Genomic DNA, 23728 nt, shown 5'->3' with positions numbered 1-23728 from the left:
TTTAAATAGTCACTACCTTCAGAGAACCAGTAAAGTTTCCAGATTTTAAATAGTCACTACCTTTAGAGAACCAGTAATGTTGCAGCCAATCAAAGCCACATGTGAAAATAGTTAAGAGACTGAAGCACTAGAATAATGTAAAGGTTATACATGAAACATTATTAACTTCCGGGTTGGAGCGAGCGGTCGGTCGCATTTCGCACTTCGCTCCGCAGGTAGTATAACTTTTCATTACATTTCATTATAATACAACGGTTTGATTTGTCTGATCTTAGCAATTTCTTCTTAGCTAGCTACATAGCCGTCTTTGTATCAAAGATAATTGCGTAATTATCGTAATTCGTCGTCCTAACGTAGTCAACACTGCTATCTGGCCAGCAGCTAGCCAGCTAGCCAGCTAGCAAACGTCCACCGTCTACCGAATAGCAGCACTGTAGAAACTATTACACTCAACGGAACGACTTGATTAGTGTAGTGTTAGCTAGCTACATAGTTGCCTTTGCTGTCTTCGTATCCAAGATAATTGTGTAGTTTAGAGTGTGTAGTTTTAGAGTGATTATCTTAATTTACCGAGGTTAGCTAGCCAGCTATTTGTCGTCCTTCTTAACGTAGGAACACTGCTAGCTAGCCAACAGCTAGCCAACGTCTACCGAATAGCAGCACTGTAGAAACTATTACATTCAACGGAACGACTTGATTAGCGTAGTGTTAGCTAGCTACATAGTTGTCTTTGCTGTCTTCGTATCCAAGATAATTGTGTAGTTTAGAGTGTGTAGTTTTAGAGTGATTATCTTAATTTACCGAGGTCAGCTAGCCAGCTATTTGTCGTCCTTCTTAACGTAGGAACACTGCTAGCTAGCCAACAGCTAGCCAACGTCTACCGAATAGCAGCACTGTAGAAACTATTACATTCAACGGAACGACTTGATTAGCGTAGTGTTAGCTAGCTACATAGTTGTCTTTGCTGTCTTCGTATCCAAGATAATTGTGTAGATTACAGTAATTATCGTAATTTACCGAGGTTAGCTAGCCAGCTATTTGTCGTCCCTCCTAACGTAGGAAACACTGCTAGCTAGCCAGCAGCTAGCCAGCTAGCCAACGTCTACCGTCTACCGAATAGCAGCACTGTAGAGACTATTACATTACAACGGAACGACTTGGTTAGTGTAGTGTTAGCTAGCTACATAGTTGTCTTTGCTGTCAAGATAATTGTGTCGTTTTTGAGTAATTGTCGAGGTTACCTAGCCAGCTACCGAGGCTACCTAGCCAGCTACACTTTCAAACTAAGTCAACAACGCAGCCACTGCTAGCTAGCCTACTTCAGCAGCACTGTATCATTTTTAGTCAATAAGATTTCTTGCAGCGTAAGTTTAACTTTCTGAACATTCGAGACGTGTAGTCCACTTGTCATTCCAATCTCCTTTGCATTAGCGTAGCCTCTTCTGTAGCCTGTCAACTATGTGTCTGTCTATCCCTCTTCTCTCCTCTCTGCACAGACCATACAAACGCGTCACACCGCGTGGCCGCTGCCACTCTAACCTGGTGGTCCCAGCGCGCACGACCCACGTGGAGTTCCAGGTCTCCGGCAGCCTCTGGAACTGCCGATCTGCGGCCAACAAGGCAGAGTTCATCTCAGCCTATGCTTCCCTCCAGTCCCTCGACTTCTTGGCACTGACGGAAACATGGATTACCACAGATAACACTGCTACTCCTACTGCTCTCTCCTCGTCTGCCCACGTGTTCTCGCACACCCCGAGAGCTTCTGGTCAGCGGGGTGGTGGCACTGGGATCCTCATCTCTCCCAAGTGGACATTCTCTCTTTCTCCCCTGACCCATCTGTCTATCGCCTCCTTTGAATTCCATGCTGTCACAGTTACCAGCCCTTTCAAGCTTAACATCCTTATCATTTATCGCCCCCAAGGTTCCCTTGGAGAGTTCATCAATGAGCTTGATGCCTTGATAAGCTCCTTTCCTGAGGATGGCTCACCTCTCACAGTTCTGGGTGACTTTAACCTCCCCACGTCTACCTTTGACTCATTGCTCTCTGCCTCCTTCTTTCCACTCCTCTCCTCTTTTGACCTCACCCTCTCACCTTCACCCCCTACTCACAAGGCAGGCAATACGCTTGACCTCATCTTTACTAGATGCTGTTCTTCCACTAATCTCATTGCAACTCCCCTCCAAGTCTCCGACCACTACCTTGTATCCTTTTCCCTCTCGCTCTCATCCAACACTTCCCACACTGCCCCTACTCGGATGGTATCGCGCCGTCCCAACCTTCGCTCTCTCTCCCCCGCTACTCTCTCCTCTTCCATCCTATCATCTCTTCCCTCTGCTCAAACCTTCTCCAACCTATCTCCTGATTCTGCCTCCTCAACCCTCCTCTCCTCCCTTTCTACATCCTTTGACTCTCTATGTCCCCTATCCTCCAGGCCGGCTCGGTCCTCCCCTCCTGCTCCGTGGCTCGACGACTCATTGCGAGCTCACAGAACAGGGCTCCGGGCAGCCGAGCGGAAATGGAGGAAAACTCGCCTCCCTGCGGACCTGGCATCCTTTCACTCCCTCCTCTCTACATTCTCCTCTTCTGTCTCTGCTGCTAAAGCCACTTTCTACCACTCTAAATTCCAAGCATCTGCCTCTAACCCTAGGAAGCTCTTTGCCAATTTCTCCTCCCTCCTGAATCCTCCTCCCCCCCCCCCCTCCTCCCTCTCTGCAGATGACTTCGTCAACCATTTTGAAAAGAAGGTCGACGACATCCGATCCTCGTTTGCTAAGTCAAACGACACCGCTGGTTCTGCTCACACTGTCCCACCCTGTGCTTTGACCTCTTTCTCCCCTCTCTCTCCAGATGAAATCTCGCGTCTTGTGATGGCCGGCCGCCCAACAACCTGCCCGCTTGACCCTATCCCCTCCTCTCTTCTCCAGACCATTTTCGGAGACCTTCTCCCTTACCTCACCTCGCTCATCAACTCATCCTTGACCGCTGGATACGTCCCTTCCGCCTTCAAGAGAGCGAGAGTTGCTCCCCTTCTGAAAAAACCTACACTCGATCCCTCTGATGTCAACAACTACAGACCAGTATCCCTTTTTTCTTTTCTCTCCAAAACTCTTGAACGTGCCGTCCTTGGCCAGCTCTCCTGCTATCTCTCTCAGAATGACCTTCTTGATCCAAATCAGTCAGGTTTCAAGACTAGTCATTCAACTGAGACTGCTCTTCTCTGTGTCACGGAGGCGCTCCGCACTTCTAAAGCTAACTCTCTCTCCTCTGCTCTCATCCTTCTAGACCTATCGGCTGCCTTTGATACTGTGAACCATCAGATCCTCCTCTCCACCCTCTCCGAGTTGGGCATCTCCGGCGCGGCCCACGCTTGGATTGCGTCCTACCTGACAGGTCGCTCCTACCAGGTGGCGTGGCGAGAATCTGTCTCCGCACCACGTGCACTCACCACTGGTGTCCCCCAGGGCTCTGTTCTAGGCCCTCTCCTATTCTCGCTATACACCAAGTCACTTGGCTCTGTCATATCCTCACATGGTCTCTCCTATCATTGCTATGCAGACGACACACAATTAATCTTCTCCTTTCCCCCTTCTGATAACCAGGTGGCGAATCGCATCTCTGCATGTCTGGCAGACATATCAGTGTGGATGACGGATCACCACCTCAAGCTGAACCTCGGCAAGACGGAGCTGCTCTTCCTCCCGGGGAAGGACTGCCCGTTCAATGATCTTGCCATCACGGTTGACAACTCCATTCTGTCCTCCTCCCAGAGCGCTAAGAACCTTGGCGTGATCCTGGACAACACCCTGTCGTTCTCAACCAACATCAAGGAGGTGACCCGTTCCTGTAGGTTCATGCTCTACAACATTCGCAGAGTACGACCCTGCCTCACACAGGAAGCGGCGCAGGTCCTAATCCAGGCACTTGTCATCTCCCGTCTGGATTACTGCAACTCGCTGTTGGCTGGGCTCCCTGCCTGTGTGATTAAACCCCTACAACTCATCCAGAACGCCGCAGCCCGTCTGGTGTTCAACCTTCCCAAGTTCTCTCACGTCACCCTGCTCCTCCGCTCTCTCCACTGGCTTCCAGTTGAAGCTCGCATCCGCTACAAGACCATGGTGCTTGCCTACGGAGCTGTGAGGGGAACGGCACCTCCGTACCTTCAGGCTCTGATCAGGCCCTACACCCAAACAAAGGCACTGTGTTCATCCACCTCTGGCCTGCTCGCCTCCCTACCTCTGAGGAAGTACAGTTCCCGCTCAGCCCAGTCAAAACTGTTCGCTGCTCTGGCACCCCAATGGTGGAAAAAACTCCCCCACGACGCCAGGTCAGCGGAATCAATCACCACCTTCCGGAGACACCTGAAACCCCACCTCTTTAAGGAATACCTAGGATAGGATAAAGTAATCCTTCTAACCCCCCCCCCCCCCCCCCCCCCCCTTAGAGTTAGATGTTAGAGTTAGTTGTTCCACTGGACATCATATGGTGAATGCACCAACTTGTAAGTCGCTCTGGATAAGAGCGTCTGCTAAATGACTTAAATGTAATGTAAATGTAAACATTTCTACCTGGAAATCAAACCTGTAACATTACTACCGGGAAATCACACATGTAACATTACTACCTGCTAATCATACATGGAACATTACTACCTGGAATTCACACCTGTAACATTACTACCTGGAAATCACACCTGTAACATTACTACCTGCTAATCACACGTGTCACATTACTACCTGCTAATCACACCTGTAACATTTCTACCTGCTAATCACACCTGTAACATGTCTACCTGGAAATCACACCTGTAACATTTCTACCTGGAAATCACACCTGTAACATTTCTACCTGGAAATCACACCTGTAACATTACTACCTGGAAATCACACCTGTAACATTACTACCTGGAAATCACACCTGTAACATTACTACCTGGAAATCACACCTGTAACATTACTACCTGGAAATCACACCTGTAACATTTCTACCTGGAAATCACACCTGTAACATTTCTACCTGGAAATCACACCTGTAACATTACTACCTGGAAATCACACTTGTAACATTACTACCTGGAAATCACACCTGTAACATTTCTACCTGGAAATCACACCTGTAACATTTCTACCTGGAAATCACACCTGTAACATTTCTACCTGGAAATCACACCTGTAACATTACTACCTGGAAATCACACCTGTAACATTTCTACCTGGAAATCACACCTGTAACATTTCTACCTGGAAATCACACCTGTAACATTACTACCTGGAAATCACACCTGTAACATTACTACCTGGAAATCACACCTGTAACATTACTACCTGGAAATCACACCTGTAACATTTCTACCCGGAAATCACACCTGTAACATTTCTACCTGGAAATCACACCTGTAACATTTTTACCTGGAAATCACACCTGTAACATTTTTACCTGGAAATCACACCTGTAAGATTTCTAACTGGAAATCACACTTGTTACATTTCTACCTGGAAATCACACCTGTAACATTACTACCTGGAAATCACACCTGTAACATTTCTACCTGGAAATCACACCTGTAACATTTCTACCTGGAAATCACACCTGTAACATTTCTACCTGGAAATCACACCTGTAAGATTTCTAACTGGAAATCACACTTGTTATATTTCTACCTGGAAATCACACATGTAACATTACTACCTGGAAATCATACACGTAACATTACTAACGAAGGAATGAAAAGGGAGGAGTGGGAGAGGGGTGAAGAGAGAGACTGAGGATAGAGAAAGGGGAAAAGCGAGGGAGAGAGCGAGGATTGAGAGAAGAGGGGGAAGAGAGGGGAGTGGGAGAAGGGGGAAGAGAGAGGATAGAGAAGATGGAGATAGAGCGAGGAGTGGGAGAAGGGGGAAGAGAGAGGGAGGAGATAGGAGAAAGAAGGGGGACGAGAGAGAGGATAAGAGGGGGAGTATACTGTGTGTATTTATACTACCACAGTACCCTCTGATATGTGTATTTATACTACCACAGTACCCTCTGATATGTGTATTTATATTACCACAGTACCCAACCCTCTGTTATGTGTATTTATACTACCACAGTACCCTCTGATATGTTTATTTATACTACCACAGTACACTCTGATATGTGTATTTATACTACCACAGTACCCTCTGATATGTGTATTTATACTACCACAGTACCCTCTGATATGTGTATTTATACTACCACAGTACCCAAACCTCTGATATGCGTATTTATACGACCACAGTACCCTCTGATATGTATATTTATATTACCACAGTGCCCTCTGATATGTGTATTTATACTACCACAGTACCCTCTGATATGTGTATTTATATTACCACAGTACCCTCTGATATGTGTATTTATACTACAACAGTACCCTCTGATATGTGTATTTATACTACCACAGTACCCAACCCTCCGATATGTGTATTTATACTACCACAGTACCCTCTGATATGTGTATTTATATTACCACAGTTCCCTCTGACATGTGTATTTATACTACCACAGTACCCTCTGATATGTGTATTTATACTACCACAGTACCCAATCCTCATATATGTGTATTTATACTACCAAAGTACCCTCTGATATGTGTATTTATGCTACCACAATACCCAACCCTCTGATATTTGTATTTATACTACCACAGTACCCAACCCTCTGATATGTGTATTTATACTACCACAGTACCCAACCCTCTGATTTGTGTATTTATACTACCACAGTACACTCTGATATGTGTATTTTTTCTAACACAGTATCCTCTATGTGTATTTATACTACCACAGTACCTTCTGACATGTGATTTTATACTACCACAGTTCCCTCTGATATGTGTATTTATACTACCACAATACCCAACCCTCTGATATTTGTATTTATACTACCACAGTACCCTCTGATATGTGTATTTATACTACCACAGTACCCAACCCTCTGATATGTGTATTTATACTACCACAGTACCCTCTGATATGTGTATTTATACTACCACAGTACCCTGTGATATGTGTAGTTATACTACCACAATACCCAACCCTCTGATATTTGTATTTATACTACCACAGTACCCTCTGATATGTGTATTTATACTACCACAGTACCCAACCCTCTGATATGTGTATTTATACTACCACAGTACTCTCTGATATGTGTATTTTTACTACCACAGTATCCTCTGATATGTGTATTTATACTACCACAATACCCAACCCTCTGATATTTGTATTTATACTACCACAGTACCCTCTGATATGTGTATTTATACTACCACAGTACCCTCTGATATCTGTATTTATACTACCACAGTACCCAACCCTCTGATATGTTTATTTATACTACCACAGTCCCCTCTGATATGTGAATTTATACTACCACAGTACCCTATTATATGTGTTTTTATACTACCACAGTACCCTCTGATATGTGTAGTTATACTACCACAGTACCCAACCCTCTGATATGTGTATTTTTACTACCACAGTACTCTCTGATATGTGTATTTTTACTACCACAGTATCCTCTGATATGTGTATTTATACTACCACAGTACCCAACCCTCTGATATGTGTATTTATACTACCACAGTACCCTCTGATATGTGTTTTATACTACTCCATTTCATCTTCGAGCTGCAGAAACATCAGTCAGACATTACAACTCTTTAACTAGTTTAGACATTACAACTCTTTAACTAGTTTAGACATTACAACTCTTTAACTAGTTCAGACATTACAACTCTTTAACTAGTTTAGACATTACAACTCTTTAACTAGTTTAGACATTACAACTCTTTAACTAGTTCAGACATTACAACTCTTTAACTAGTTTAGACATTACAACTCTTTAACTAGTTTAGACATTACAACTCTTTAACTAGTTTAGACATTACAACTCTTTAACTAGTTTAGACATTACAACTCTTTAACTAGTTTAGACATTACAACTCTTTAACTAGTTTAGACATTACAACTCTTTAACTAGTTTAGACATTACAACTCTTTAACTAGTTTAGACATTACAACTCTTTAACTAGTTTAGACATTACAACTCTTTAACTAGTTTAGACATTACAACTCTTTAACTAGTTTAGACATTACAACTCTTTAACTAGTTTAGACATTACAACTCTTTAACTAGTTTAGACATTACAACTCTTTAACTAGTTTAGACATTACAACTCTTTAACTAGTTTAGACATTACAACTCTTTAACTAGTTTAGACATTACAACTCTAACTAGTTTAGACATTACAACTCATTAACAAGCTCATACAATAACTAATTTAAAAAAGTCACAATTTAACAATCCAGACATAAGCTGAAAGTGTGGATGAACCAAAGGCTTGTAATAAAGGTGTCTCAAAGATACTGTATGTCTATAGCTGTAAACAAATACACATGTTGAATGAATAGAGATTAGTCCTACCTGGGGCTCTATCATCCAGGACTGACTAGGTAACATAACTGTCTGTGATATATACCAGTAAACAAATACACATGTTATGTTATATGACAAACATTAGTCCTACCTGGGGCTCTATCATCCAGGATTTATTTTTTGGTCTGGGGCCCCCAGGACCAGTGAAGGTGTAAACTTGATTCATTCAAAACTATAAAAGCACATGTTTTATCTCAATAGCAGAAGTAGCTATAGTAGCATATATCAAAAATATATGTATCATACTTTGACAGTTACTTTCCAAACTATCTCTGTATGGAACGATATAGACATGTAAGCTTGCAAAACAAGGACAGTAGTAATTGACATGTCATCTTGCTAGACAGACAGTAGTAATTGACATGTCATCTTGCTAGACAGACAGTAGTAATTGTCTATTGAAGGTTATTGTTCAACCTTGGCATTAAATGTCGATTTGAAAATATGTTAAAATTACCTGAGGTTCAATCATCCATTTTGGTCTTTTGAACTTTTTTTTTTTTTTTTTTTTTGACTTGTATCACCAGAGAAGGTGTAGGCTGAGAACACAGGGATCCTGTTGGTCGTGTTGTAGAGAGTTGCAAACCTGTAGATGTTCCTGTACTTCTGGCAAATCATCTTGTAGTGGTTCTGGTCCTGGACTTCTCCACCAACCAAAATACCTGGGAGATTTGGAGGTGTCCCCTCCATGAAGAACTCAGTGCACTCTGGATCAAACCTCTCCACTACATGAGAGAGAGCAGGAAGAAGGAGAGAGAGAAGGAGGAGAGTAGAGAGATGATTCAATACCCCCATCATCACCTGAAGACTGTACACCACAGAGACAAAGATGAAGTTACAGAGACCAGTTGGTAGACTGGAGACTGTTGAGCTGAGTCAGGACAGACTGATTTAAATAGTTATAACAGAGACCAGTTGGTAGACTGGAGACTGTTGATCTGAGTCAGGACAGACTGCTTTAAATAGTTTTTCAGAGACTCCTCCTTCAGATGTCAAGACAGAAAGGGTTGATTTGCATAAACCCCTCTGTATGTTTCCATGGAAACTGCTGTAACAAATAACATGTGACTCACCTACTGTAGTTTCTAACACGTATGGACCCAGAACTTAATCACACAAGACTATAGTTCTGGGTTAATGAGATTAGACTGCTCTAAATAGTGACTGCATCCACACTTTGGTTCTGGTAGAACAACGTTTTAGGATAAAAACATGACTTTACTCAGCATAGAGTCTGTCAGAAGATACACATCACACTATTACAACAGTGGGACTGTTCTGGAATTACGGTTGCTGAGTTCACATTCATTAATATCCCACAAGGCTTAGCGTCTCTGACTCAACAACTCAAAGAAGTAAACTTGCATTTCCCTTGACCAGCAAGTCAACATATTTAGTATGAAGTCTCAAAGGCCTCACATACATTACAGATATGATTACAACTGAATGAAACGGAGGAAGATGTGTCCAACTGAATGAAACGGAGGAAGATGTGTCCAACTGAATGAAACGGAGGAAGATGTGTCCAACTGAATGAAACGGAGGAAGATGTGTCCAACTGAATGAAACGGAGGAAGATGTGTCCAACTGAACGAAACGGAGGAAGATGTGTCCAACTGAACGAAACGGGGGAAGATGTGTCCAACTGAACGAAACGGAGGAAGATGTGTCCAACTGAACGAAACGGGGGAAGATGTGTCCAACTGAACGAAACGGGGGAAGATGTGTCCAACTGAACGAAACGGGGGAAGATGTGTCCAACTGAACGAAACGGGGGAAGATGTGTCCAACTGAACGAAACGGGGGAAGATGTGTCCAACTGAACGAAACGGGGGAAGATGTGTCCAACTGAACGAAACGGGGGAAGATGTGTCCAACTGAACGAAACGGAGGGAGATGTGTCCAACTGAACGAAACGGAGGAAGATGTGTCCAACTGAACGAAACGGAGGAAGATGTGTTCAACTGAACGAAACGGAGGAAGATGTGTCCAACTGAACGAAACGGAGGAAGATGTGTCCAACTGAACGAAACGGAGGAAGATGTGTCCAACTGAACGAAACGGAGGAAGATGTGTCCAACTGAACGAAACGGAGGAAGATGTGTCCAACTGAACGAAACGGAGGAAGATGTGTCCAACTGAACGAAACGGAGGAAGATGTGTCCAACTGAACGAAACGGAGGAAGATGTGTCCAACTGAACGAAACGGAGGAAGATGTGTCCAACTGAATGAAACGGAGGAAGATGTGTCCAACTGAATGAAACGGAGGAAGATGTGTCCAACTGAATGAAACGGAGGAAGATGTGTCCAACTGAATGAAACGGAGGAAGATGTGTCCAACTGAATGAAACGGAGGAAGATGTGTCCAACTGAATGACACGGAGGAAGATGTGTCCAACTGAATGAAACAGAGGAAGATGTGTCCAACTGAATGAAACGGAGGAAGATGTGTCCAACTGAATGAAGCGGAGGAAGATGTTTCCAACTGAATGAAACGGAGGAAGATGTGTCCAACAACTTGGTGTATTCTATAGTCTGACTGATTTGTCACCAGTTCCAGGAAGTAGACCTACAGCAGGTTTACATTTGATTTGTCACACCAGTTCCAGGAAGTAGACCTACAGCAGGTTTACATTTGATTTGTCACACCAGTTCCAGGAAGTAGACCTACAGTAGGTTTACATTTGATTTGTCACACCAGTTCCAGGAAGTAGACCTACAGCAGGTTTACATTTGATTTGTCAGAAGTTCTAGTTCATGTTGCCTTTCCTGAAGAATTGTATTTCCTGACAATAATATTTCGAAGGTCATTTCAGTTACTGATAAATCTATAGATTTTTGAAGAATACAGCTGTCTCAGAACCAAGTCTCCATCCCTCTTCCCCCCTTCTCCCACTCCTCTCTAGCCCCTGTCTATCATCCATCCATCTCTCTCCCTCAACTCCTCTCTCCCCCTTATCTATCATCCATCTCTCTCCCTCAACTCCTCTCTCCCCCTTATCTATCATCCATCTCTCTCCCTCAACTCCTCTCTCCCCCCTTATCTATCATCCATCTCTCTCCCTCAACTCCTCTCTCCCCCTTCTCTATCATCCAGCTCTCTCCCTCAACTCCTCTCTCCCCCTTATCTATCATCCATCTCTCTCCCTCAACTCCTCTCTCCCCCCTTATCTATCATCCATCTCTCTCCCTCAACTCCTCTCTCCCCCCTTATCTATCATCCATCTCTCTCCCTCAACTCCTCTCTCCCCCCTTATCTATCACCCATCTCTCTCCCTCAACTCCTCTCTCCCCCCTTATCTATCATCCATCTCTCTCCCTCAACTCCTCTCTCCCCCCTTATCTATTATCCATCTCTCTCCCTCAACTCCTCTCTCCCCCTTATCTATCATCCAGCTCTCTCCCTCAACTCCTCTCTCCCCCTTATCTATCATCCATCTCTCTCCCTCAACTCCTCTCTCCCCCCTTATCTATCATCCATCCATCTCTCTCCCTCAACTCCTCTCTCCCCCCTTATCTATCATCCATCTCTCTCCCTCAACTCCTCTCTCCCCCCTTATCTATCACCCATCTCTCTCCCTCAACTCCTCTCCCCCCTTATCTATCATCCATCTCTCTCCCTCAACTCCTCTCTCCCCCTTATCTATCATCCATCTCTCTCCCTCAACTCCTCTCTCCCCCCTTATCTATCATCCATCTCTCTCCCTCAACTCCTCTCTCCCCCTTCTCTATCATCCAGCTCTCTCCCTCAACTCCTCTCTCCCCCTTATCTATCATCCATCTCTCTCCCTCAACTCCTCTCTCCCCCCTTATTTATCATCCATCTCTCTCCCTCAACTCCTCTCTCCCCCCTTATCTATCATCCATCCATCTCTCTCCCTCAACTCCTCTCTCCCCCCTTATCTATCATCCATCTCTCTCCCTCAACTCCTCTCTCCCCCCTTATCTATCCACGTCTCTCTCTTCCACCTTCTCTCTCTCTCCTTTTTATTCCTTCATTACTGATTTGCAGGTAGAAAAGGTTACATGTATAACACACTATTACAACAGTGGGATTGTTCTGGAATTATGGTTGCTGAGATCACATTCATTAATATCCCACAAGGCTTAACACTTAACTCAGCCCCCCCCCCCCCCCCCCTCTATCCTCTGTTAACTTGTAACTTTGTGAGGGTGGAGACGTCACTAACCAGAACTCAGTTCTCATTATTGGAAACCAGAAGATATTAATAATGGTTTCATTTATTGGTGTTGTTTATGTTGATGTATTGTGGTCTGACCACTGCTGAGTTTTTTTCCAGTAACTGAAGTAGTTCACAGTAAGAGTTGACACAAGGCTGTGTATGTAGAGTTAGAAAATGTGGTTCCTAACAACACTGTGGTCAGAGCAGCACTGGACTGTTTAACACCTCAGACTCAGCAGCTGTAGATTCTTCAGTTGAGGCCTTTTCTCAGTAAGAGTAGAGGAGACTGGGGAACAAACTAACACTTCTAGGCTTTAGTTTATTATGAAAATATTATTTAAGTTTGTATAAAAATATTATTAATCTAACATCATATCTCAGCTACCATTACACACTAAGTATGTTCCTAGGACGTACCAGTCATTTATAATTCAACCAAGTGGCGGATATTAAATGTTACAATTGACCTAGTAGGTGAATGTTCCACAGGTCAATAATTTAACAAAAAGAGAAGCAGCAAGTATATTTACTTCAGGGACTCAAAACCCTTTTTCTTCTTCAATAAAACTAAAAGTCATCAATGGATTTAAAAAAACCTCTTGGTCATGTAGAGAAACTAAACAAGCAATAGCAGTGTTGCTATTGAACGTTGGCTTGTATGATGTATGATATACTATGAATATATTTCTTATTTCATGAAACTACAGGAATCCTTTGTTTCAGGGAAACATTATATTTGTTCAACATGCGTGTGGGGAGGAGTTCCCCTTTCTGTCCAATGAGGTCATTTCTGGACAATATTTCAGCAAGTAAAATGATGGTTCTACTTTAGAATGTGGAACACACAGCCAATAGGGAGGTTTAATTGTTACACATGATAAATAGTCACACCTGTTCCACATACAGAGGAGTTTATCCAACCCTCCTTGTCCAGTCTTGACCACTAATTATACCAGACAGGACTCATCTTCATACAGAGGAGTTTATCCAACCCTCCTTGTTCAGTCTTGACCACTAATTATACCAGACAGGACTCATCTTCATACAGAGGAGTTTATCCAACCCTCCTTGTCCAGTCTTGACCACTAATTATACCAGACAGGACTCATCTTTATACAGAGGAGTTTATCCAACCCTCCTTGTCCTGTCTTGACCACTAATTATACCAGACAGGACTCATCTTCATACAGAGGAGTTTATCCAACCCTCCTTGTCCAGTCTTGACCACTAATTATACCAGACAGGACTCATCTTCATACAGAGGAGTTTATCCAACCCTCCTTGTCCAGTCTTGACCTCTAATTATACCAGACAGGACTCATCTTCATACAGATATCATCACAGAATATATAACAATTTAGTTAGAAAATCGCCACTGGGTGAACATTGAGGCATTGATAGATCATGAGAGAAGAAAATACTAAATGACCATTTATAAGCTTCTCATTTATTATGTAAAAACTCACCCCAGCACTTTCTGAGACAGGAAGGACATCACCCTCTTCTGGTCTTCACCCCACCAGGGAAAGGACAGTGATGAACTGTGAGCTCTGTAGGTAGCTATCAGAGGGTACTGTGGTAGTATAAATACACATATCAGAGGGTACTGTGGTAGTATAAATACACATATCAGAGGGTACTGTGGTAGTATAAATACACATAGAGGATACTGTGGTAATATAAATACACATATCAGAGGGTACTGTGGTAGTATAAATACACATATCAGAGGGTACTGTGGTAGTATAAATACACATATCAGAGGGTACTGTGGTAGTATAAATACACATATCAGAGGGTACTGTGGTAGTATAATTACACATATCAGAGGGTTGGGTACTGTGGTAGTATAAATACACAGATCAGAGGGTTGGGTACTGTGGTAGTATAAATACACATATCAGAGGGTACTGTGGTAGTATAAATACACATATCAGAGGGTACTGTGGTAGTATAAATACACATATCAGAGGGTACTGTGGTAGTATAAATACACATATCAGAGGGTACTGTGGTAGTATAAATACACATATCAGAGGGTACTGTGGTAGTATAAATACACATATCAGAGGGTACTGTGGTAGTATAAATACACATATCAGAGGGTTGGGTACTGTGGTAGTATAAATACACATATCAGAGGGTTGGCTACTGTGGTAGTATAAATACACATATCAGAGGGTACTGTGGTAGTATAAATACACATATCAGAGGGTTGGGTACTGTGGTAGTATAAATACACATACAGTGGGCTCCAAACTAACTGGCACCCCTGACTGGCAATGCACAAACAGTGCTTAAACAAATAATTATAATTACAGAGATAAACTCAAAATACCAACATGTGAGAAATACTGTACTTTATTAATGTTTCAATGGAACCAACCAAAATAATTTATTGATTTAATTAAAAATCAATGTCCTCCAAATCAAGGTTTCACAATTAATGGCACCCTTAAAGATTATTGTAAATAACATCTACCAAAATTAAACCACAAATTAAATTCCACTTATTTAAGTTTATCTAAGTCTTTAGGAACTATACTGAGCCATTACATCACTTCCTGTTTCACTAGGGTATAAAAATGAGGTAACACACATCCAATATCCCTTTGTCATCCAACACCATGAAGAAAACAACTGGCAGTTCAAAAGAGACAGATGGTCGTAGACCTTCATACATCTGGTAAGGGCTACAAGAAGATCCACAAACGATTGAATAAACCACTGAGCACTGTCAGGGCAATTATTAAAACATTCTAAAGATATGGAACAGTTGAAAACCTCACGGATAGTGGACACAAATGCATTTTGCCCCCCAGGATAGGGAGGATGGTGAGAGAAGCAACAAAATCCCCAAGAATCACTGTGAAAGAATTGTAGGCCTTGGTGGCGTCTTGGGGTCACCAGGGTTCAAAAAGCACCATCAGACGCCACCTCCACATCCACAGGCTCTCTGGAAGGGTTGCCAGAAGAAAGCCCTTTCTGACCACAAGACACAGACGCCACCTCCACATCCACAGGCTCTCTGGAAGGGTTGCCAGAAGAAAGCCCTTAATGACCCCAAGACACAGACGCCACCTCCACAACCACAGGCTCTCTGGAAGGGTTGCCAGAGAAAGCCCTTTCTGACCACAAGACACAGACGCAAGCGCTTGGAGTTTCTCAAACGTCATTTAAGTTATGACTGGAAGAAGGTGCCCTGGTCAGATGACACCAAAATTGAACGTTTTGGTCAGATACAGCATCGGCATGTTTGACGTCGAAACAGAGATGCATACAAGGAGAGGCACCTCATACCCACGGTGAAATATGGAGGGGGGGGGGGGGTTAGTGATGTTTTGGGGCTGTTTTAATTCCAGAGGTCCAGGGGCACTGGTTAAGATTGATGGCATAATGAATTCCGCCAAGTTTCAGACAATTGTGGGTGACAATCTGGTTGCCTCTGCCAGAAGGCTGGGACTTGGTCGTAGGTGGACTTTCCAACAAGACAATGACCCCAAACACACCTCAAGATCCACACAGAAATGGTTCTGTGACAACTAAATCAATGTTCAGCCATGGCCATCTCAGTCGCCGGACCTCAATCCAATCAAAAACCAGGTCAATGAATTAAATACCTCCGTGTCTGGGAAGGGCTTGGTGTGTTTGGTTCTGATTAAATACCTCCGTGTCTGGGAAGGGCTTGGTGTGTTTGGTTCTGATTAAATACCTCCGTGTCTGGGAAGGGCTTGGTGTGTTTGGTTCTGATTAAATACCTCCGTGTCTGGGAAGGGCTTGGTGTGTTTGGTTCTGATTAAATACCTCCGTGTCTGGGAAGGGCTTGGTGTGTTTGGTTCTGATTTAAATACCTCCGTGTCTGGGAAGGGCTTGGTGTGTTTGACTAAAACCAGGGCTCGAATTCACTGAGGGTATCACGTATCCTTTGTTAAAGAAAATAGCAAAAATTATATATGACAATCTGAAGCTGAGCTGCAGCAGACTTCAGGTCCAGGTCCGGGGAAGAACGTCAAGGTCCGGGGCAGAACGTACAGGTCCGGGGCAGAACGTACAGGTCCGGTCCTGGACGTGTTTAATACGTTTTATGTACACACTTTATTAGAATACTTATGAAATGCACATTGTTATATTTGGTAACACATGTTTATTTCCCCTCGACTCCAACCCCATTCGATGCAATGTCTACATAAGGGTGGAAACGACTAACACTCACAGAGCTCTGACGAAGGCCTTGAGGCCGATACGGAAAGCTGAATAAAGAGCAGTGATACTAGCAAGAGCAGTGTGCGGGTTTCTCCTTTTTTATCAGTTTAACAACGTATAAAATACAACATTATTCAGAATATCAGATAACAGGACTTATTATCCAGCTGTGTATTGTTAGGTAGCTCTGGTCCAGGGTGTTATATCCATCAAGACGGTTCAGCACCATCAAGATGCACGTCACACCCTGGACCAGAGCTAATCATTAGGACGTAGTGCAACAACATATTCCAGTTACATACGTCCCTAATGGCCCCTATTCCCTTTATAGTGCACTACAATAGGGTACTATTTGGGACGGAAATAAGTTCGTTCTTACAACAAAGAACCACTGGGGGGCGACAGACAACAGTAGACAACTCTGTACAACAGAAAATAAATACATAAATAAATTACATTATAATGACAATCACTGCAGACAGTGTGCCTGTCTGCCTGCCTGCCTGCCTGCCTGTCTGTCTGTCTGTCTGTCTGTCTGTCTGTCTGTGACCCCAGTTACAATGAAAATCACTTTGTTTAACAGACCTGGAGATATTTATTGGTTTCTGATGGATCAGCAAAGTGATTGGTGACAGATTGGTAACATGGTGAGTACAGGGTTCTCCATGTTTTCTCCCACGTCAGTAATGTATTTCTTCGTCCCAAATGGAACCCTATTCCCTATGTAGTGCACTACTTTAGACCAGGACCTATTTGACCATTATTCCCTATGTAGTGCACTACTTTAGACCAGGACCTATTTGAACCCTATTCCCTATGTAGTGCACTACTTTAGACCAGGGCCTATTTGAACCCTATTCCCTATGTAGTGCACTACTTTAGACCAGGGCCTATTTGACCATTATTTCCTATGCAGTGCACTACTTTAGACCAGGGCCTATTTGACCATTATTCCCTATGTAGTGCACTACTTTAGACCAGGGCCTATTTGACCATTATTCCCTATGTAGTGCACTACTTTAGACCAGGACCTATTTGACCATTATTCCCTATGTAGTGCACTACTTTAGACCAGGGCCTATTTGACCATTATTCCCTATGTAGTGCTCTACTTTAGACCAGGACCTATTTGAACCCTATTCCCTATGTAGTGCACTACTTTAGACCAGGACCTATTTGACCATTATTCCCTATGTAGTGCACTACTTTAGGCCAGGCCTATTTGAACCCTATTCCCTATGTAGTGCACTACTTTAGACCAGGGCCTATTTGACCATTATTCCCTATGTAGTGCACTACTTTAGACCAGGGCCTATTTGACCATTATTCCCTATGTAGTGCACTACTTTAGACCAGGGCTTATTTGAACCCTATTCCCTATGTAGTGCACTACTTTAGACCAGGGCCTATTTGACCATTATTCCCTATGTAGTGCACTACTTTAGACCAGGGCTTATTTGAACCCTATTCCCTATGTAGTGCACTACTTTAGACCAGTTTTGTTCAGTACATTAAAACGAAATAGTATGTTCAGTACATTAAACTAAATAGTATGTTCAGTACATTAAACTAAATAGTATGTTCAGTACATTAAACTAAATAGTATGTTCAGTACATTAAACTATATAGTATGTTCAGTACATTAAACTAAATAGTATGTTCAGTACATTAAACTAAATAGTATGTTCAGTACATTAAACTAAATAGTATGTTCAGTACATTAAACTAAATAGTATGTTCAGTACATTAAACTAAATAGTATGTTCAGTACATTAAACTAAATAGTATGTTCAGTACATTAAACTAAATAGTATGTTCAGTACATTAAACTAAATAGTATGTTCAGTACATTAAACTAAATAGTACGTTCAGTACATTAAAACGTAATGGAGCGTTCAGTTGAATAGAAATGGTGCTGTACTGAACAACCAGCTGAAGAAACGGGGAGCGGTTGGGTGAAACTGAAAGCCCGAACCACCACATTTAACCATGGCAAGGAGACTGGTAATATGGCAGAGTATAAACAGTGCAGTTATTCACTTCACAAGGCATTGAAACCCAGCTAAATGTCATTATAGAGATAAAGTGGAGTCGCAATTCAACATCTCAGACATGAGACATTTGTGGCAGGGACAATCATGGACTACAAAAGGAAAACCAGCAACGTCGCCGAGACTGACGTCTTGCTTCCGGACAGGATAAACACATTCTTTGCAGGCTTTGAGGACTTCCTGACGGGTCGTCCCCAGGTGGTGAAGGTAGGAAACATCACCTCCACTCCGCTGATCTTCAACACTGGGGCACCACAAGGGTGCGTGTTCAGCCCCCTCCTGATCTCCCCGTTCACCCATGACTGCGTGGCCAAGTACACCTCCTACTCAATCATCAAGAATGCAGATGACACAACAGTAGTAGGCTTGATTACCAACGATGACGAGACAGCCTACAGGGAGGAAGTGAGGGCTCTGGGAGTGTGATGCCTGGGAAACAACCTCTCACCCAACGTCAACAAAACATCAACCACCCGAGCCACTGCCTCTTCACCCCGCTACCATCCAGAAGGCGAGGTCAGTACAGGTGCATCAAGCTGGGACCTAGAGACTGAAAAACAGCTTCTATCTCAAGGCCATCCAGACTGTTAAACAGCCATCACTAGCACATTAGAGGCTGCTGCCAATAGACATAGATTATGAATCACTGGCCACTTTAATAATGTTTACATATATCTGGCATTACTCATCTCATATGTATATGCTGTTTTCAATACTCTTCTACAGTATCTTAGTCACTTAGCAAATCCACTAGGTCTTTCAAAAAGTTGCTGCTGGCTTATCAGCTTGTTCCTTTTTTTATAGTCCTGGTCCTCAGAACGTTTACTGGGATCTGTTTACATTTTGGACAGTGTTCCACGTACTGGAAACAGATGATTGTTTTAGATGACATTACCTTCATCCTTAAGTCACTGGTGTTATTCACACTATCAAGTTAAGACATAGTGATTGGTAATCGTCAAAAACTTGTCTTTTTCAATTATTCATACCTCTGTTCCAAATGTTCCCACTGTGTCCTTTACAGCCTGAGTTCAGTTAATACCACTCACTTTCACTGGTGGCTTATCAATGTGTCCTTTACAGCCTGAGTTCAGTGAATACCACTCACTTTCACTGGTGGCTTATCAATGTGTCCTTTACAGCCTGAATACAGTGAATACCACTCACTTTCACTGGTGGCTTATCAATGTGTCCTTTACAGCCTGAGTTCAGTGAATACCACTCACTTTCACTGGTGGCTTATCAATGTGTCCTTTACAGCCTGAGTTCAGTGAATACCACTCACTTTCACTGGTGGCTTATCAATGTGTCCTTTACAGCCTGAGTTCAGTGAATACCACTCACTTTCACTGGTGGCTTATTAATGTGTCCTTTACAGCCTGAGTTCAGTGAATACCACTCACTTTCACTGGTGGCTTATCAATGTGTCCTTTACAGCCTGAGTTCAGTGAATACCACTCACTTTCACTGGTGGCTTATCAATGTGTCCTTTACAGCCTGAGTTCAGTGAATACCACTCACTTTCACTGGTGGCTTATCAATGTGTCCTTTACAGCCTGAGTTCAGTGAATACCACTCACTTTCACTGGTGGCTTATTAATGTGTCCTTTACAGCCTGAGTTCAGTGAATACCACTCACTTTCACTGGTGGCTTATCAATGTGTCCTTTACAGCCTGAGTTCAGTGAATACCACTCACTTTCACTGGTGGCTTATCAATGTGTCCTTTACAGCCTGAGTTCAGTGAATACCACTCACTTTCACTGGTGGCTTATCAATGGGTCCACAGCAAGCTTATCTTTAACCCAAACACCAGATGGCAGCATCTCATTTCATATCAGTCCCAAGGCTCAATCCCTCTGATCATCATGTAACCTTGTATTTAAACATTAGCTTCTTCAAATGACTCCCATATTTCCTTATTAGACTGCTAGCTGAAAGCAGAAAGCAACTAATAACATATTTCCTTATTAGACTGCTAGCTCAAAGCAACTAATAACATATTTCCTTATTAGACTGCTAGCTGAAAGCAACTAATAACATATTTCCTTATTAGACTGCTAGCTGAAAGCAACTAATAACATATTTCATTATTAGACTGCTAGCTGAAAGCAACTAATAACATATTTCCATTCATCTACTGTCGACACTCATTACATTTGACCTTAACTGATAGACCATGAGGACCATGAATCTTTCCACTTGTCTTCATCACTGTCTTTGTTACTTCTACTAGTCTCCATGTACACTACCATTCAAACGTCTGGGGTCACTTAGAAATATCCTTGTTTTTTAAAGAAAAGCACATTTTTTTGTCCATTAAAATAACCACAAATTTATCAGAAATACAGTGTAGACATTGTTAATGTTGTAAATGACTATTATAGCTGGAAACAGCTGATTTTTAATGGAATATCTGCATAGGCGTACAGAGGCCCATTATCAGCAAACATCACTCCTCTGTTCCAATGGCACGTTGTGTTAGCTAATCCATGCTGATCATTTTAAAAGGCTAATTGATCATTAGAAAACCCTTTTGTAATGATGTTAGCACAGCTGAAAACTGTTGATCTGATTAAAGAAGCAATAAAACTGGCCTTCTTTAGACTAGTTGAGTATCTGGAGCATCAGCATTTGTGGGTTTGATTACAGGCTCAAAATGGCCAGAAACAAAGAACTTTCTTCTGAAACTCGTCAGTCAATTCTTGTTCTGAGAAATGAAAGTGATTCAATGCGAGAAATTACCAAGAAACTGAAGATCGGGGAGCGGTTGGGTCGTGAGGTCAAAATGCACAGTTGCCTTTTAAATACGTCATTCAATGCTTCAAGCCACACCAGGCAGACACACCGAACGGAGCACATTTATCTCAAAGTCTGTTCAAGAAAGTACAAAAACATTGAGAAAACTTGTTCAGCAACTCATTCCACAACGTAGCAAACGTTCCAGCAAACTGAACGTACCCCTGGTGAGCTGTGTGTAGGATACTAGAGCTGCCTTTACACAGACACACCAATTCTGATATTTTTACACTAATTATTTTGAACAATCAGATGACCTCTTAAAAAGAGCAGATGTGAAACGAACTGATGTGATTGGTCAACAGATATCTGAATTGGGGTGCCTGTGTTAAAACAGCCCAATTTGACTGAGTGAAACCGAGAAAGAGAAAAGATTGAGTGAAATATAAAGAGGGATGGGAAGCCAAAATTCTAACATTCCTGAAATCTGATCATTACTTTCGATTGATTAGGGACCTGCTTTGTGTACTGAACAAGACTCATATTGTCTAACGATGATCACATTTTCAATCCCTGTTCAACCTCACATAAAGACAGAGCTGATCCTCACTACCAGGGTAGCAGGTTAATGTCCACTACCTGCTGCTGACAGAGCTGATCCTCACTACCAGGGTAGCAGGTTAATGTCCACTACCTGCTGCTGACAGAGCTGATCCTCACTACCAGGGTAGCAGGTTAATGTCCACTACCTGCTGCTGACAGAACTGATCCTCACTACCAGGGTAGCAGGTTAATGTCCACTACCTGCTGCTGACAGAGCTGATCCTCACTACCAGGGTAGCAGGTTAATGTCCACTACCTGCTGCTGACAGAAGGTCTATTCTCTTTCACAACACATTCAAATGTTATTTACTTATTTTTAATAAGAAGGATGAAATATACATTCTAAAATAACATTGTAATCATATGCAAAGTGAGTCTCGGCTAAGCAGTAAATATTTCAGATATTTGTTTCAAAATACATTTTGTAGGAAGTTGATCCTGAGATTAACATGATATATGTTATTGAATTATCACGTATGATGTCGATCACAACTTGAATTTCAGATCAGGTCAAATCTAATCTCAACACTCAAAACCAAATCAGCTACTGGGTTATATCTTTAAGAATCAATGGGTACATATCATTCATTTAAAAGTCCAAATGGATACAACAATCACAGATTGACCCTTTAAGAAGAGAAATAGTTGATCCTGTATATAGCATTACAAATAACATACAGAGTGAATCTACTGAAGCAGGTCAGTAGTCTACTAAAGCAGGTCAGTAGTCTACTAAAGCAGGTCAGTACAGTAGTCTACTACAGCAGGTCAGTAGTCTACTAAAGCAGGTCAGGTCAGTAGTCTACTAAAGCAGGTCAGTACAGGAGTCTACTACAGCAGGCCAGGTCAGTAGTCTACTAAAGCAGGTCAGTACAGTAGTCTACTACAGCAGGTCAGTAGTCTACTAAAGCAGGTCAGGTCAGTAGTCTACTAAAGCAGGTCAGTACAGGAGTCTACTACAGCAGGCCAGGTCAGTAGTCTACTAAAGCAGGTCTGTAGTCTACTAAAGCAGGCCAGGTCAGTAGTCTACTACAGCAGGTCAGGTCAGTAGTCTACTAAAGCAGGTCAGTAGTCTACTAAAGCAGGTCAGTACAGTAGTCTATTAAAGCAGGTCAGGTCAGTAGTCTACTAAAGCAGGCCAGGTCAGTAGTCTACTAAAGCAGGTCAGGTCAGTAGTCTACTACAGCAGGTCAGTAGTCTACTACAGCAGGTCAGTAGTCTACTAAAGCAGGTCAGGTCAGTAGTCTACTAAAGCAGGTCAGGTCAGTAGTCTACTAAAGCAGGTCAGGTCAGTAGTCTACTAAAGCAGGTCAGGTCAGTAGTCTACTAAAGCAGGTCAGTAGTCTTCTAAAGCAGGTCAGGTCAGTAGTCTACTAAAGCAGGTCAGGTCAGTAGTCTACTAAAGCAGGTCAGGTCAGAAGTCTACTAAAGCAGGTCAGGTCAGTAGTCTACTAAAGCAGGTCAGGTCAGTAGTCTACTACAGCAGGTCAGTA

The 23728-nt window shown here is 42.6% G+C and overlaps 1 long non-coding RNA gene across 1 annotated transcript; it reads right to left on the bottom strand.

Annotated features, from left to right (window-relative positions):
• Window positions 1-7635: 7635 nt before the first annotated feature.
• LOC129835811 (uncharacterized) lies at window positions 7636-14196 on the bottom strand. The gene is made up of 3 exons (XR_008756540.1): window positions 14107-14196; window positions 8913-9180; window positions 7636-8627 (listed from the first exon to the last, which is right to left on the bottom strand). It is a non-coding gene; the product is annotated as an uncharacterized LOC129835811 (long non-coding RNA).
• Between the last annotated feature and the right edge of the window lie 9532 nt (window positions 14197-23728).

The sequence above is a fragment of the Salvelinus fontinalis genome, chromosome 36 (assembly GCF_029448725.1).
Source record: "Salvelinus fontinalis isolate EN_2023a chromosome 36, ASM2944872v1, whole genome shotgun sequence".
NCBI classification, from domain to species: Eukaryota; Metazoa; Chordata; class Actinopteri; order Salmoniformes; family Salmonidae; genus Salvelinus; species Salvelinus fontinalis.
Note: the sequence above shows the minus strand (reverse complement) of the source record. Positions and strands in the feature narration are given on the sequence as shown.